Source organism: Ailuropoda melanoleuca, chromosome X (assembly GCF_002007445.2).
Source record: "Ailuropoda melanoleuca isolate Jingjing chromosome X, ASM200744v2, whole genome shotgun sequence".
Lineage (NCBI taxonomy): Eukaryota > Metazoa > Chordata > Mammalia > Carnivora > Ursidae > Ailuropoda > Ailuropoda melanoleuca.
The window spans coordinates 37,638,247-37,655,514 of NC_048238.1; the positions used below are offsets into that span (position 1 = coordinate 37,638,247).

Consider the following 17,268-nt stretch of genomic DNA (forward strand, 5'->3'; position numbering starts at 1 on the left):
GATTCGTTGTCAGTCTGCTGTAGCCTCTGTTGTAGAATTTCTTTTTTCTTTTTTTTTTTTAAAGATTTTATTTATTTATTTGACAGAAATAGAGACAGCCAATGAGAGAGGGAACACAAGCAGGGAGAGTGAGAGAGGAAGAAGCAGGCTCATAGCAGAGGAGCCTGATGTGGGGCTCGATCCCATAACGCCGGGATCACGCCCTGAGCCGAAGGCAGACGCTCAGCCGCTGTGCCACCCAGGCGCCCCCCTCTGTTGTAGAATTTCAACAGTAGAAAATTCGCATGTGGGCATCTACAAGACCCATAGTTCTTACTCAAGTATCAATCCTCACCAAGGCACCCACTGCAAACCAATAACATTTGATATCATATCTATATGGATAAAGATAGGGATGTGTGTGTGTGTGTGTGTGTGCGTGTAAAATCCCACATACCAGCATAACCTGTCTGCTAGGCCTGCTTTATAACTATCTACGAGAATACTAATCTTTATACCATCCTCATGAATATGATAACATTCATTCAAAAATACCTACCAGTAATAATAACTATTTAATGGGTGTTTATTCTCTGCCGGGTGTTTACTCTTTGCTGGGCTCTGAGCCAAATATTCTGGATGTATCACCTCTTTTCGAGAGATACAGAGCAATCCTAGCAGGTAAATACTATTATTCTCTTTTATAAATGAAGAACTTGAAGCTCTGGGAGGATAGGTGACTTCCCTGTGGTGGGCACAGCAAAAACAAATGGCAGATACGAGCTCTGGCCTTCCTGCCTTCAAAGGGCCACGGTTTAGCCACCATTCAACAGAAATTCACCGAGCACAGCTTTTATAATTACGACCTGCTATTTGTGAGGGGTACAAATCAAAACAGGAAATGGATCCAGTTCTTCTGGTATTTAGGATACTACCAGGAAAAGAGAAATGTTCCCTCATGAAAACGCTGCCAGGCAGAACGTACCCCGGGCTGCAAGAAAAACAAAACGTACGATAAGATTGGAGGTGGTACGTCCAGGAGAAGTACCCTGGCTCTGGGCTTTGAAGGCACCCAGTGGGACCCAGAGGACAAACGTGAGTTTGTAGAAGAGCCCACGGGCAGACCCTTGGCTGGGCCCTATCCTATGCTGTGATGAGCCGGGGAGACGGGAGCAGCGAAGGAGCCAGGCTCGGAGCTGGGCCAGAGGAGGTCCAAGAGGAGAGACTAGAATGGAAAGGCAGCCCGGGACCAACGAAGAGCTACGTATGTGGAAGGGGAGGCACAGAGGCAGAAAAGCAAAGGTAAGTAGCAAGTGGGGACTTTCATCCACCCACATGGCCGTCCAATGAGTATTCTTTGAGTGCCTTCTACCTGCCAGATGTTCTCATCCCAGGGGTTCCACCACTGGATAAAACGGACAAAGTTTCTATGGTAATGGTGGAAGAGCATGTCAGTAAAGACACTTTCAAGGCAAAACAAAACAAACAAAACAAAACAAAACAAAAAAGCCAAAACCCAACACTTGAGTCTCAGGGGCTTAAAACATAAGGGCAGTTACGGTCACTCATCAAGAAGCAGGTAGGGTCTAGGGTGGGTACAGTGGCCACGGCATCATCAAAACCTCAAGCTCCCTCCACTCCCATCAGGCTCAGCACTGTTGGCTTCTGCGTTCCAACAGGTTAATTCGTAAACATGAGATAGCCAGTGGAGCTCAAGAAATCACCTCTAAATTCAGCAATCGAGAGGAAAGGACGAAACGAGCTGGCTCTTTGCCTGTTCCTTCAGTCAGGAGGAAAATCTTTCCAGAAATCCCAGGGGCTTCCCCTTGACCAGAACGTGGCCACATTGCCCCCCTCAACAGTACTTTAGAGTGTGACATGTGCTGCGAGGAAAACAGAACAGTAAGGAGATAAAGAGTAACTGAAGCAGCCCAGGAAGAGGGCTGAGTGAATAGGGTGACCAGAGCTGGTCTCTCTGGGGTGGGGAGAGGTGATATTTGAATTTAAATGCTAAGAGTAAACTTGGTAAGCAGAAATGCCAAGGTGGCTGGAAAGAGGGAGAGGGCAAGTGGTAGGAGATGTATTAGAGATGAGAGCGGGAGCCGTATAAATCCCATGAAGTTTTATTGGCCAGTATAGAGAGTTTGGGTTTTGTTATTGGTTGATTTGTGTCCCCTTCAAAAACGACAATGTTGAAGTCCTAACCTCTAGTACCTCACAATGCAGCCTGATTTAGAAATAGGGTCTTTAGGGCGCCCGGGGAGCTCAGTCGGTTAAGCGTCTGCCTTCGGCTCAGGTCACATGATCTCAGGGTCCTGTAATCGAGCCCTGTGTTGGGCTCCCTCCTCAGCGGGGAGCCTGCTTCTCCCTCTCCCTCTGCCCCTCCTCCCCGCTTATGCTCTCTCTCTCTTAAATAAATAAATAAAATCTTTAAAAAAAAGTAAAAAGTTCTCCTTGGCTTCTCAAAAAATTACAACTAGAACTACTGTATGATCCAACAATTCCACTCCTGGGTACATATCTAAAGGAAATAAACACAGGTTATTGAAGAAGTATACATACCCCCCTGTTCATTGTAACATTATTCACAATAGCCGAGATACGGACACAACTGAAGCGTCTGTCAACAGAGGAATGGATAAAGAAGATGTCTCATACACACACACACACACACACACACACACACAAAACACAGGCACACACTGGAATATCATTTGGCCCTGAAAAAGAAGGAAATCCTGCCATTTGCGCACAACTTGGGTGGACCATGAAGGCATCATGCTAAGTTGAATAAGGCAGAGAAAGACAAATACCATATGATCTCCCTTACGTGTGGAATCTAAAAAAGCTGAACCCTTAGAAACAGAAAGTAGAGGTGGTTACCAAGAGCTGGGGGTGGGGGGAATGGGGAGGTGTTGGTCAAAAGGTACAAAATTTCAGTTAGAAGATGAATAATTATGTGAGCTGATGCTGATGTTAGTGGAGGCTATGGTGGTGACCGTTTTGCACATTGTACACCTTACATTTATACAATGTATGTGTCCATCATTTCTAAATAAAGCTGGAGAAGAAAAAGTAAAAGAAGACAAGGAATAAAAATAAATTAATTAAAATAAATTAAAGTTTCCCTTACCGCATCAAAGGTACAATCCATTAAATAATTAACTGATCAGCAGGACTTAATTAAAATGAACACTTCTGCTCTATGAAAGCAATGTTAAGAGAATGGAAAGAACAGCCACAGACTGGGAGAAAACATTTGCAAAAGACTCATCCAATCAAGGCCTGGTATCCAGAATATACGAAGAAGCCTTAAACTCAAAAATAGGAAAATGGAGGCGCCTGGGTGACACAGCAGTTAAGCGTCTGCCTTCGGCTCAGGGCGTGATCCCAGCATTCTGGGATTGAGCCCCACATCAGGCTCCTCCGCTATGAGCCTGCTTCTTCCTCTCCCACTCCTCCTGCTTGTGTTCCCTCTCTCACTGGCTGTTCTCTATCTCTGTCAAATAAATAAATAAAATCTTTAAAAAGAAAAAAAAGTAGGAAAATGAACAATGTAATTAAATAAAGGGGCAGAAGACCTGAACAGACACCTCACCCAAGAAGATATACAGATGGTAAATCAGCATATGAAAAGATGCTCGACATGGTATGTCATTGGGGAAATGCAAATTAAAATGACGGCGAGCTACCACTACACGCCTATTAGAATGGCCAAAATCCAGAACACTAACAACACCAAATATTGGCGAGGACATGGAGCAACAGGAACTCTCATTCATTGTGGGTGGAAATGCAAAATAGTACAGTCACTTTGGAAGACAATTTGGCAGTTTCTTGCAAAACTAAACGCACTCTAACCATATGATCCAGCAATTGCATTCCTTGGTATTTACCCAAAAGAGTCAAAAACTACGTCCACACAAAACCTGCACATGGATATTTATAGCAGTTTTACTCATAATTGCCAAAACTTGGAAACAACCAAGATGTTTTCTGTAGGTGAACAGATAAACAAACCGTTGCATATCCAGACAGTGGAATCCTATTCAGTGCTCAAAGGAAATGAGCTCTCAAGCTATATTGCATATTACTTTACAATTTTATATATAATTTATATGCAAATTTTATATGTATATAAATTATTTATATACAAATACATATAAAGTTTAATTTTATATGTAAATTTATAAGCTTGATATCAAGCCATCAAGCATATCAGTGCATATTACTTTATAATTTTATATATCAATGATACCTCAATAAAGCTTACACTTTAAAAAAATGCATATTGCTATAAAAAAGAAGCCAATCTGAGAGGCTACATACTGTATGATTCCAATTATATGGCATTCTGGAAAAGGCAAAATTACAGACACTGTAAAATGATCAGTGTTTGCCAGGGGTTGGTGTGGGTAAGGAATGAATAAGCCAAACACAGAATTTTTCAGGACAGTGAAAATAGTCTGTCTGATACTATAATGATGGCTAGATGTCATCATACATCTGTCCAAACTCATAGAACGCCCAGCACCAAGAGTGAGCGTTATTGTAAACTATGGACTTTGGTTGATAATGATGTCAATGTAGGTTCATCAGCTGTAAGAAATGTACCACCCTGGTGTGAAATGGTGATATGGTGGGAGGCTGTGCCTCTATTGGGTGGGGGAGAGGGGAACTATGGGAACTCTCCATACTTTCCACTCAATTCTTCTGTGAACTTAAATCTACTCTGAAAAGTAAAGTCTATTTAAAAAAATAACATGGCACATCTCCTCCTCCCCCAACCAAAAAAAAAAAAAAATAGTATCCAATCAATCAGACAGCCTCAGGGGGAAAAAAACCTCCCCAGACAATTCTAAAGCACAATTAGAATTAGGGACCAGTCCTTAACCATTATAAAAGTACCCAGTCAATCAATTCAATAAACAATTTCATAATGTAAATTCAAGCTCACGAACCTCTGGATATGTCCTAATTTTAGTGAATAATCTCTTTTGGCATCTTTTTCACCATTTTATGAGCATCTTCAAAGCGTTGAGAAGATATCTTTTTCTTACAACATACTGTACATCTCATCAAAGGCATAAATCAGGACAATGTTCGGTTTCTAAAAAGAGGACAAAAGAAAAAAGACTTTGAGCCCTAAATTTAAGCACCTTTTGAACTTTATAAAAAGCACTTTAAGAGCAACGTTGTTAATGCAATAAGAAAGCTAAGATTTTTATCTAGTCCTTTTTAAATACATTCTTCTATCTGTGGGTTACTCCATAAAGATAATGACAAATTATTTTCTACACAAAATTAGCAATGCAAAGATTCAAAGCAGTCCGAAGAACATTCAAAAAAAATTTTTTAAAAGAGGACATATTTAGAGAGGAAACAAATCCTCTAACAAAATGTGTCATCTTGCTTCATTATAGTTCTAAAATTAGCTCTTCCTTATTTAGGTGAGAAAGAGAGCTAAAATCATCGCTTAGTACTATGCCCTGCTGCTGGGAGTGAGGGGCTCCACGTTAGAGGTAAGGGCCCCGATAGCCATTCTATTTCGAAGGTCTTATTCCTCACTCCGCAGGAGCCCTCAATGAGTATCTGACACAAATGAGCAACTCTTTCTTAAAATTTTTCTTTCTTCAGTCTTCATCGTGTGCTAGGATCCAGTCCTACCCTGGCGTCCTTTTCCGTCATGGCCGCAACACTTTTCACTAACACCCAGCTGAATGATTTCAGTTTCCAGTTCTGATGTTACCTCGAGGTCACTTTCTGTTCTTAGCCTAGTTTCTGAGCTTCAGAACAAGAATTTCCACCTAGTCCCAAGAAATCACTGTTTAAATATTCCATTGGCCCCCTCACTGGGGTACCAAGGGCAACCCATTATCTTCTAAGGTTGCACCATTATTGGCGCCCTCCCCAGAGGCCCCAGCCTGGAAAATCTCATTCGCCCAGCAATTTGGGGAAAGTCGTTAACTTCTTATAACCTCAGTTACTTCATCTGTTTTATGGGTAAAGAAAACCAACTTAAGAGGCTCGGCGTGAAGGTTACTTGAGACATTGAACTGACACGATTTCGAAGATTATGGCTGTGTGTCGTTGCCCTGCCAGAGAGCACCTAAGGAAATAGTGAACTCAGCCCCAGCTATAAACAGGCCCAAGGTCTTTGACTCCCATATTACGATGCCTATAAAACCACTGGCAGGCTAGGAAGTAATAACTTTCTCTACAGAAAGAAACCGAAGTGCTTTGGTCATATTTGAACTTCTTTTGTTCTTGCTATAAAATAATAGACTCCGCTGTCAACTCTTATTTTCTCAAATTCTCAAACTGCACAGTATTAAGAAAGAGTCACTTCCTTCAGTATCAAATGCGACATGCGTTTAGAAATATATTTTTAATTAACTTTGCATGTCTCGCTGATCAAGTAGAAACTACATTCACTAGTAGCTCAACAAATTCATGTTAGGTCAGTTTTAATCTTACTTAAGGTCAATTTCACACAGAAAGAATTATTGTAAGAGTTTGTACTGACAGCTTCTAATTAATGTATACTTCTAGAAGGATGGATAATCGTTGACTGGATGTTCAAAGAAAGATTGTATTTCTTGATCTCCCCCCCCGCAAAATGATACCGCTCATCATAGTTGACACTTCTTTATTTTTCCCAAAAGAATTTTTTCACATATTGAAGTTTCCCCAAATGTATGACTTTTTCAATTAAAAGTTAATTTTAAAAAACATACTTGGTGGTTTGAGTCAAGAAAAAAATAACAGGCATAAAGGTATTCCATAGTTGTTCCATGTGACGAATAAAGGCCGCTTCATTTTAACCCTTTATTTATTCAATATGTCTTTATCAAACATCTCTTAAGTGCAGAAGACTCTGCCTTTCTTACTGAATCAATGAATAATTCTATTTTTAGAAATGTCTTCTGATTTTCCCAGATCTCTGAGAAATGATTTTCAGACCTCTTTTTCAGTCCCACTCATTCGTGTATTCAATAGTTCATCATTGAGCAGAGCAAGAGTAGAAGAGAATGAGGTCAGGGCTAAATCATGTAGAGAGCCTTGTAGCTATGATAAGGCATATGAGCATACTCTAAATGTGATGGGAAGCCACTGGGGAGTTTTGAACTCGAAGGTGACATGGCCCGCTTCCGGTTTATAAAAGATGACCCTGGGTCTTTTGTGGAAATAGACAGTCTGGTTAGGAGGCCAATACAAGGAGACATGGTTAAATGCTGACTGTATGTTGCGAGTCGAGCTCTTGCAGAACTCGCTGAAGGATTGAATTTATGGTTCAGGTGAAGAAGAGGAATTGGCAAGGACGCTTAGGTTTTTGCTATGAACAGCTGGTGATTGGTTGGTGTCCCCATTTACCTGAAACAGGGGAGATTGGAGAATGAGTACAGTGGGCAAGGGAGGCAGAACCAAGAATGGGGCTTTGGACATAATGGAACACCCATTGTGCAGTAAGGAAAAAGGTTCTGTTGGCACATAGACTAGACCTGTAAGAGCATCAGTCATCAGAAGAAAACTCATGGAGACAGGATCAAGACAGATAACGTGAGTTCATCATTGTCCTCTCCACGCTGGGGCAGCTTCACCCCAGATGCCAGATGTGGGAGAGGGGCATGACTTTTGGGATGTGGGGCTCTTAAGCTGAATGCTTAGGGAAGAACCAGGCTCTCCTCTGACATGATGAGGGACCAGGGTGTAATCGCAATATGATACAGTAGAACCATGCTCCATCCCTATCCTGCCAATCCATCCTCTCAGGTGATCGGGGACCGATATATAATAACAAGAAGATAGAGCAGCACTTTGCTCCATCCCTATCCTGCCAGCTCCCCTTCTGGTGTTAGGGAACTGAGTGAAGGATCCAAACTGTGTTGCAGCTGTAGGACAAAGAAAGCTAGCAGCAGGATTTTGTCACACTGGTGTTCATTATTAAAGAAGCACCAGCTCTGACTTGGGCATGTTTGGAGGGCTGAAGTCCAAGTCTCCTGGTCGACCAGGATTGATGGCCTTAAGCACTAGCCTTGGCCAGTTTCTACGGAGATCTGCAAGAGGCCAATTTCCTCTCTACAGGGGATAATTCATGGACAAATGGACAAATTAATACTTACCTCTTAATAAAAAAAAACCCCTTGGATTAAGTTGGTAGTGGTGGAGTGGTGAAACGTGCTTGAATTCTGGGAATGGTCTGAATGTAGATTTCCTAAACAAAAACAAAACCAAAACCAAAACCAAAAAACCCTTGCTCATGGTTGATCTTATGATTTGAGGGGGAAAAGAGGTATCAAGGAGTATGTAGAGTATTATCTCTTGAACAACCAATTTAATCATGTTGTCACTGATTGAAATAAGGAAGGTTAAAGAAGTATGTAGTGAAGATGGAAGTGGACTCAAGGAGGTTTTGATCTGGAAATGACTGGTAGATGCCCAAGTAGAGAGATGGACAGCACCTGGAGTTTAGGGGAGAGATCTGGGCGGGGGATACAAATTTTGGAGTCATCAGCATGTAAATGCCTTTTAAAGCCACAGGACTGGATCATCTCAGGAACAAATAAAGAAGAGAAAAGGGCCACAAATTGAACCCTGCCTGGATTCTGTCAATATTTAGAAGTCTGAAGCAGGCCTACTGCCCACTTCTCCTAATGCCCACTAGACTCTTGATTGCCTTCACCCAGAAAAGATGGAATTCGAGCACAATGTAATCTCAAAATACGAGATTTACAAAAAATGTGACTTACTACATAAGGCAGGCCTGAGATAGACCAGAAGCATCATGTTCCAAGGCAATGAGGGAATATTTACAAGCACAGATACAAAACATGACGAACATACAGATATGAAACCACAGCTTTCTCTCTGCTCCAAGAGACTGGTTCTGGCCAAGGGGCAGAATTACCTGCCAACGCAACAGAAAATTGACAGAATTCATACACGGCTTACTCTTTCAGAGATTTAATTAGAATCATATAATTACATCAAAGTTTTTTGAGGAAGATTTGTTTTCCTTTTGAATGCAACATTTGAACCTATTTTAATTTTAATTTAATTTATTTATTTTTAGATTTTATTCATTTGTCAGAGAGAGAGAGAGAGCACAAGCAGGGCGAATGGCAGGCAGAGGGAGAAGCAGGTTTCCCGCTGAGCAAGGAGCCCAGTGTGGGGTTCAATCCCAGGACCCTGGGATCACGACCTGAGCTGACGGCAGATGCTTAACTGACTGAGCCACCCAGGTGTCCCTATTCTATTTTTAATAGGACTATGTTTTACTCTCCTCCAGTAAAACTACAGAACTATTAAATTATTAGACATTCCCTTCATGCGATATGTGTATTTTCTGTTTTGAGACTAGGTCTTTCAGGCCAGTGTTTTAGTTACAGGGCAATGATGTTTCTTTCTTTCTTTTTTTTTTTAGTTTTAAAAAAAAAAAAAAATCCTGGGACTCCAGGATCATGACCTGAGCCGAAGGCAGATGCTTAACCGACTGAGCCACCCAGGCGCCCCCAATGATGTTTCATATATGGTTATTCTACTACAGATCATGCTTCTCTTCTTTAATACCCTAAGGAGAAATTAACAAGGAAATTTGAAAATGTCATTGTCCTTCCTTCCACTTTTGGATTTACAGCCAGGAGTTGGTTGTGGCTTAAGCTAAATGAAGCAGACATTAAGTCATGATTCGTAATACTTAATCAGGAACTGAAAGAGTCTTGGTTAGTAGGAATGGAGCAACAAATCCCAATGTCCAACAGTATAAAATAGGGAACTATTCTGTTCTCTCTTTGTTTTAGCTTATTTCTTCCCCCTCTCAAACAAAAAAATCTGGTTGATTTAAAAAAAAAACAATTACAATGCAATGTTTTGGATTCTAAAATTTGGCAGGTACAATCTATGTGTGAGAATAACCAAGACATTTCTGGGAAAATAAGCCATAAATAAGGAAGAGTGTGGCAAAAACATTTACTTTTCACCCCAAATCCATGTACTCTTTTTACATTTCTCAGCTTCCTAGTTGTTGATGGGATGATGAGACTGGTTCTGGCCAAGGGGCAGAAAGGGTGTCACTTCCGGGTCAAGCCACTTAAGATTCTGGGCACAAACTCTTCATTGCTTTCTTCCTATACTTTGGTGACCTGAAGGCCACATATTAAGATTGCAGCATCACACAGGAAGGAGCTTGCGTCCCTGAATGTCTGTGTGGAAGACAACTGACCCATGGTGGAATTCGGGTGAATGTGAAATAAGTCTTTGTGGTATTAAACTACAGAGATTTGGGGGGTTGTGTTTTCCCATAATATATATGGATATACTGATACAAAAGGAAACTCCCCTCAATAGATACTACCAAACAGATCAAGGAAATATAAAAGCGTTCATCAGACCCATGTCTACTTGAAAGGTTAGTATATGACAATGATGTCTTAAATCAGGGAGGAACTGTGGATACTGGTGCGTGTCTAAGTTAACAAATTAACCCCAAACTCAGTGTTTCAAAACAACAATAACCATTTATCGGCTCACATAGATTCAGTGGGTCAGGAATTCAGACCGAACGTCATGGAAACAGCTTGTCGCCACACCCTGCACAATGTCTATCTGGAGCCTCAGCTGGGGCAGCTCAAAGGCTGAGGGCCGGATTTTTCTGAAGACTCATCCACTCACATATCTGAGGCTGATGCTGGCCTTTGGCTGAGGGCCTAGTTAGGACTGTCAGCTGGGATACCCACATGTGGCCTCTCCGCGTTGCCTGGACATCCTCGTAACATGGTGGCTGGGTTTTAAGGGTGAATGTAGCAAGAAAAAGAGCTCTATTTCCTATTGTGACCTAGCCTCAGAAGTCATATGGCATCACTTCTGCCATATTCTACTGATCAAGGCTGTTAAAAAGGTTCACCCAGGTTTAGGGGTGGGAGGTAGGAAGGGCATGAAGGATGGTGTATATATATATATATATATATATAATCTTTGAAAAATACAATCTGCCCCAGTGATAATGGGTAATGTGTTTGTTAAGGATCCAATACCACTTTTGTCTTCCTACTATATGCCCTCCTTCTATAGAGATGAGAATATACAGATTTGGTTTGAAGAGGTTACTGAAACTCTAGCTAATTATTGCATGAAGGAAGAAATGCAGCAGCTAAGCTTTTCTAAAATTAAAGATGCTTTGTTAGACCTTCCTCAAATCACAAACTAGTATATAGGTTAAATTTCCATATACATTATTTTTTTTAGTTATCTCATACTTTTGGAAATAATTTGGGTCATTTACTGAGATATTTTTAGTGTTCAAAGCCTTGAAAAATTCCAGGCCAAAGATATTTTTGTTATATTATGTGAAGTGGAGCTTCAGGCTTTTATTTGCTGTGTGTCTATGTACTGTAGTAAATGAAAAACAAATTTCAAGGAGAATCTTGGCCTTGCCCATGGTTTTCCCATGTCTCACCCTAAAGCGGAGGTAATGTGGCTCCCTATTCAGTCACATACCCTTATTAAGTGGTTTCTAGTTTTTTGCAAAAGGATGTCAACCCTACTCCCAGGTGATCGATTGTCTGCAAAAATATTCCAACATAGGAAGGCTGACTGTCAGAACACATAACAGTGCAATCTCAAACCCTCTGTTGCTCAACCTTTCATTTAACGTTTGCCTGAAATTTTTAAAAAATGTCTAGGGAAGACTCTCTGAGGGCTATAGAATCCCTCCTGTAGCCAGCACAGTCACTGCTCTGCAGGACAGGATCCCTCTTGCCAGTGTGTGCCCCTCCCCCAACTTCTGCAACTCTTTTGGGGAAGACCGACCTCAAGGCCCTGGAGCCACTTTGCCCACAGGCATGAGAGCAGGAAGTACCAGGGAGTTTACATCACTCCCACCCACAGCCCTTGATCCCCCTTTAGCTAATGACTGATGGGTGTAGGGGAACAAAGCCCAGTTCCTTTGCCCCAAGTCAGGACAGACTCTGAGTTGTAATTTTTCCTCCAGAGCTCCCTGTGGGATCAGGTGGAGGCTGGGACATCACTTGAACTCACGCCCTTGCTCAGCTTCTCCCCCTCTTCCATCTTGTCCCCCCACTCCCTTGGCAGCTTCTCCTGGGAACCCTTTTTAAATAAATCACATTTTGCAAGCACAAATTTGAGTCCTCAAGTTAGGGTCTGCTTCTGAAGAACAAGACTTACGTGCTATCCATCTCCTTAGATATTCTGCTATCTTTCTGTGAATTAGGGGGGCTCTCTGGAGAGTGGGATACATGGTATAATTCTGACGAATCAGAATTTACACGCTGACGAGATCCCTAGGAGATCCGTGTGTACAGTAATGTTCCAGAAACACTTTTCTGAGAAAGAGTTCTATGAACTGGTTCAAGAAGAAGTAAGACATTGGAATAGACCAGAAATAGAAATGGAATAGACCAGAGTAGACCAGAAATAGACCGTGGAAGAAATCACAAACCTTGTCAAAAATGAATTATTGAGTTATTTTCATTTTTCTAATATTCCAATGCTATTTAAATAATTCCAAAGTAGAGAAAGTGATGGAAAGCATCCAACTCATTTTATGAAGCTAGCAAAACCATGATATTAAAACCTGATAAAGATTAAACACTCCAAGAGAAAGCTTATTAAATAGTCTAGCAAATATGTAGAAACAAAAATCCTAAACATTGTGTTCACTACCTGAATCCAGCATGAAAAGAAAAGAGTGGTACATCACAATGAAAAAGAATTTATACTAGGAACACAAGCGTTATTTAACATTTAAAAATCTACTCACACAATTTGTCACATCAAGGGAGAAAAATCAAAATTTCAATAGATATCCCAAATTAATTTATCGATGATAAAATTCAATATCCATTAATTATAAATATGTGTAGTGAACAGGGACCAGAAGAAAACTTTGCCAACATGGTAAATAAATATTTTGCAAGCCAACAATTTACACCATTCTGATAGGCTTTTCAACTGAAGAGAGGAATAACGTAAGGATACTTAACATCATCGCTATTCTTTTCTTTTCCATTCATTGTAAGTTCCAAACAACATAATAAAACAAGAAAAGAAATAGGACGTCTAAATATTGGAAAGAGAACAAAACTAATGCCATTTTCAAGTTTTTTCTTGAAACCTCAAGAAAATAATCCATGAAAATGTTATAACTATTAGGAAGTGATGGATAGCAACATAAATATACAAGTATCAATACCTTTTCACGTATTAAAAAATAAATACTATTTCAACACAAAATGAACGAAAATATGTTGTATTTACAAATGACTTCACAAGAAATGTGCAATGCCATGTAAAGAAAACAAAGAAACAAAGAACACTTAAAAGAAGTGTTTACAATGCAGAAAGACACTGTATTTCTGGATAGGAAAATCCATTATTACGAAAGTGTTAATTCTTCCCAGTTTGCTTTATAAATGTGATACATTTCTAATCTAATCCAACACCAACTTAACATTCTTGCAACTTGACAAAATGCTATTCAAGTTTATTCAGAAAAATAAACGTGCAAGAAAAACCAAGAAAATTTTAAAAAGAAAAATGAGAAGGGACTTGAAACCAAATGTTGAAATATATTATAAAGCCACAATAATTTGAACAATCTGGTACGGACACAGGACCAGCCAAACAAGTCAAGGTAACAAAAATAGAAGGTCCAGAACAGACAGAGGAATGTTTAAGAATTTAGCATATTATGATAGCTGTCTCATTTAAAAACCATATTTGTTATATAACTTGACTAAATATTTGTGGAAAAATTCATTTAAACTGCATTATATTCCAGAAAAGATTTCAGCAGGGTGAAAAATGTAAATTTTAAAGAAAAAAACATGAATGCCCCAGAAGGCAATATAGATACACATTTATGTAATTTTGGGGTGCCGTAGGCTTTTCTAGTCATAACACTGAAAGCAACATCAGAAAAAAAATACTGGTCTATTTGGCTATATAAAAACATCAATACATAAAAGAAACAACACTGTATACTAAAAACTCAAGCCTCTCGTGCTCTTCTGATGGAAGAGCATGAACAGAATTGGGAAAACATCATTGCTACATAAGAAGTAAAAAAATAAATATACACAAAAAAGAGCTTTCACAAATCAAAAAAAAAAAAAGTAAAAATTGGCAAAGGCAACGAAAGGGTAATTCACCCCACTGCAAAGCCCATTGCTTTATTTTTGGGAAAAGTTAAGCTTCTTTAAGAACAAAGCGCAAATCAAAATAACAATGATCAAAGTGACAAGAATTAAATAAAATTCTGATACACAAAGTTTCAGTAAGGGTGCCAGTAACTGGTACTCTCAAATACAGCTGGCTGGAGTGTAAATTGCATGACATTCTATATAGAAAAGTGGTCATTTATATATATTAAAAAAACTTGCACATTTTGACCACTGGGCTTCTAGGAATTTGTCCTTAAGGAAATAATTATAAATTTTTGCAATGATTTATCTATAAGTATGTCCACAGCATCATTTCTTACAGTATCCAATCTTGGAAACCAACTCACTATTCTACAATAAAGGATCGGCTCCATAAATAAATGCCTTTATCTAATGAAATACATAGAAGCTATTCAACATATTTTTAAAGAATGTTTAATGACTTGGGAAAATGTGCATGATATATGGTTTAATTAAAAACAGATTGAAAAATAATATGCAGTTTGAACCTCTTGTTAAAAATTATATTCATGCATAATATAAGACAGGAAAAACACACACCAGAATGTTAACAGTGTTTTTTCCCTAGATGCTGGGATTTTTGATGGTTTTTAGCATCTTTTTTTTTTTCTGCTTACCTGTTCCGCATTTTCTTCAATGAACGTGTGCTCTTCAATAATCAGAAATTATAAATACATTAAAATTAACTTTAAAACAAGTCAAAAAAGAGAAACAATCCGTCTGTGGACCTCTCGGTGTGTCTTATGGAAGATACGTTATCAGTGTTTGTCACCATATGGAGTGCCTCCTTCAGGGGAATACCCAGGAGAAATGCTTGTCCATTCTTGACATGAACAACCAATGACAGTTGCTCTTGTCCTGAGCAGTTGACCTGTTTTTATCTGATGGACCCTTTGAACCATGTAAACCAGAAAGCTTAGAGACAGCCTATGTTCACCTCTGTAAACAAGGCTATGAATCTACGTGACATGTAATGGTTCCACCTAAGAACCTTGTCATCTCTATTTTGTGTAGTCTGAGAAGTTAGCTTAAGTCTTCCCAGGAAAGACACAGAATTTGTCTAGAGTAGTTAAATACACCCACCCTCTAAGGGCTCTGAAGCAGTAAGAGAATTTCCCAGCAAGCAAGAACCGAAGAGCACAGCAGAGGAGAGTCAAGACTAGACCCACAAAAGAATTCATTCCTGGGGATGCCTGGGTGGCTCAGACGTTAAGCATCTGCCTTCAGCTCAGGTCATGATCTTGGGGTCCTTGGATCAAGCCCTGCATTGGGCTCCTCGCTCAGCAGGGAGTCTGCTTGTCCCCTTCTCTCTCTCCCTCTGCCCCTCCCCCCTACTTGCGCACATGCGTTCTCTCTCTCACTCCTCTCTCTCGAATAAATACACAAAATCTTTTAAAAAAAGAACTCATTCCTTAAACAACTGAGAAGAGTAGGTCACTTATTCACTCAACAACCATTAGTTGAGGGTCTATGATGTGCTCAATTCTGTTCTAGGTGCTGAGCAGCCATAAGATGAATAATGGGAAAATGGCACAATTCCTATTGTTATGGGCTGAATGGTGCCCCTTCCGCATTCATATGTTGAGTCGTAACCCCCGGCACCTCCAAATGTGACTGTATTTAGAGATAGGGTCTTTACAGAGATAATCAATTCAAAACGAAGCCCTTAGTGTGGGCCCTGACCCAATATGACTGGTGTCCATATAAAAAGGGGAAATTTGAACGCAGACACCCATAGAGGGAAGACAATGTGAAGACACAGGGAGAAGGTCAACAGCAAGGCGAGGAGAGAGACCTGAAACAAATCCTCCCTCACAGCCCTCGGAAGGACCCAACCCTGACAACACCTTGACCTTGAACGTCTGGCCTCCAAAATTGTGAGACAATAAATTTTTGTCGCTTATGTCATCCAGTCTGTGGTACTTGGTTATGGCAACCTTAGGAAATGAAGCCACCCGCCATCAAGGGGATAAGGAACAAACAAATATATGATTACGAGTTGTGAACTGTCCAGATGGAGTACTCAGGAAAGACTGCTGCGGGGAAGCCCAGTTTAAGCTGCGACCTGAAGGATGAGAAGGAAGTGGCCCCTGAATGAGGGAAATCATCCCAAGGAGAGGGGCAGCACGCATGCAGGTCCAGGGCAGAGAAGAAGTGAGCTGGTTCCAGAATCTGAGAGTCAGTCAAGCTAGGCTGAATGGGTCCTATGAGGAGGCACTGGCGACAGACATTGCAACCCACTAGAATTCTTCTGTCCCTTGTGTTGGAGCAGGTGTGGGGAAATGTAATGAGTCCTCAGTACCCCACGTGGGCTCTATCACTCATTACTAATATTACTAACTTGGTTTTTGGATCAAGTCCTTCAATAGAAAAAGCATCTTTGAGGGCGCCTGGGTGGCTCAGTCATTAAGCGTCTGTCTTCAGCTCAGGGTGTGATCCTGGCATTCCGGGATCGAGCCCCACATCAGGCTCCTCTGCTAGAAGCCTGCTTCTTCCTCTCCCACTCCCCCGCTTGTGTTCCCTCTCTCGCTGGCTGTCTCTCTCTGTCAAATAAATAAATAAGTATATCTTTAAAAAAAATCTTTAAAAAAATTGAAAAAATATATAAAGTATTTTCAATCACAGATACATGAATCCAGAAAATCTGGTTAAAAGAACAGAAAGTTTTTCTGGTTTTTTTTCCTACTTTTTTTTTGGTCTTTTTGTTTTATTTTATTATTTCCTTATTTTTAAAATTGCAGTATAATTAACATAGAGCACTCTATTAGTTTTGGGTGTACAAAATGGTGATTCAACAGTTCTCTACGGGACTCAGTGCTCGTCATGACAAGCAAAAAAGTAGGAAAAAAACCAGAAAAACTTTCTGTTCTTTTAACCAGATTTTCTGGATTCACGTATCTGTGATCGAAAATACTTTATATATTTTTTTCAATTTTTTTAAGATTGTTTTTAAAGATGTACTTATTTATTTTGGTAAAGATGTACTTCATGATACTCTCCCTGCTTCTTTTTTTTTTTTAAAGATTTTATTTTATTTATTTGACAGAGATAGAGACAGCCAGCGAGAGAGGGAACACAAGCAGGGGGA

General features: G+C 40.1%; 1 protein-coding gene across 4 annotated transcripts in view; it reads right to left on the minus strand.

The window, feature by feature from the left end:
- Positions 1-17,268, minus strand: part of NDP (norrin cystine knot growth factor NDP) — a 79,727-nt gene that overhangs the window by 27,969 nt on the left and 34,490 nt on the right. For 3 of the 4 annotated variants that reach the window (XM_019808937.2, XM_034649556.1, XM_019808938.2), the window contains one exon: positions 4,941-5,089. The exons of the other annotated variant lie outside the window; for it this stretch is intronic. The gene's annotated coding sequence lies outside the window, so the exon portion shown is untranslated. The remainder of the gene's footprint in view (positions 1-4,940; positions 5,090-17,268) is intronic. 4 annotated transcript variants of the gene reach the window in all.